Below are 769 nucleotides of genomic sequence, written 5' to 3'. Positions count from 1 at the left end.
GCATAATTGCAAGTTTTTGCCCATTTATTAGGGTAGAAATAATTTACCCAACACTTCCTAATATTGACTTACAAATTCCCACATTTTCTGTAGGACTATGTTGCATTTTCTGGTGCTTGTTATTTGTGTCTTATTTGATTTACATGATCGTATTAAAAATTCCTACATTCAAGTATCAGAAAGTCAATTCAAACTAGCTTAAGAATTCACTGGTTTACCCTACAAGGGAGTTCTCCAGGAGAATCATCAGACCCAGTGAAATCCAGGTACTATAACAATGTTGCCAGCTAGGACTATGTCCCTTTCCCCTAGTCTCTCTACTTTTTCTCTAGGGCTTACTTTTATATGCATATATATAGCTGTTGGCAGCCTCTGACTGACACACTTCTAGTTACAAAGTTTGACACATAGATGTGAGATCTCTTTCTCTCTCTCTGTCTCTCTTTCTCTCTCTTAATCTAACTTTGTCTTCCCTATCACTTTTTCTTCCTCTTGATCCTATTATAGAATTCCAGAAAAAAAATCAGTTTCTCTGTACTTAGGTTACAGAATCTTTTTTGAACCAGTTGTGATAGAGTAACAGGATTCTCTGAATGATCCAGCATAGATAATGTGCCTGGCCCTATGGCCACTAAGGATATTGGAAAGGTAATAGTAGGTCTTTCTTTTCAAAAAAGATACTTTGACATGCACTGTTATTTCTTTTTTCAATTGTGTGTCCTTCTTTTACTTTGCATTATTTTATTTTATTTTATTTTAATTTTGAGAC

This window comes from Colobus angolensis, unplaced genomic scaffold, assembly GCF_000951035.1.
Source record: "Colobus angolensis palliatus isolate OR3802 unplaced genomic scaffold, Cang.pa_1.0 Scaffold41, whole genome shotgun sequence".
Lineage (NCBI taxonomy): Eukaryota > Metazoa > Chordata > Mammalia > Primates > Cercopithecidae > Colobus > Colobus angolensis.
This window is presented reverse-complemented; position numbering follows the sequence as displayed.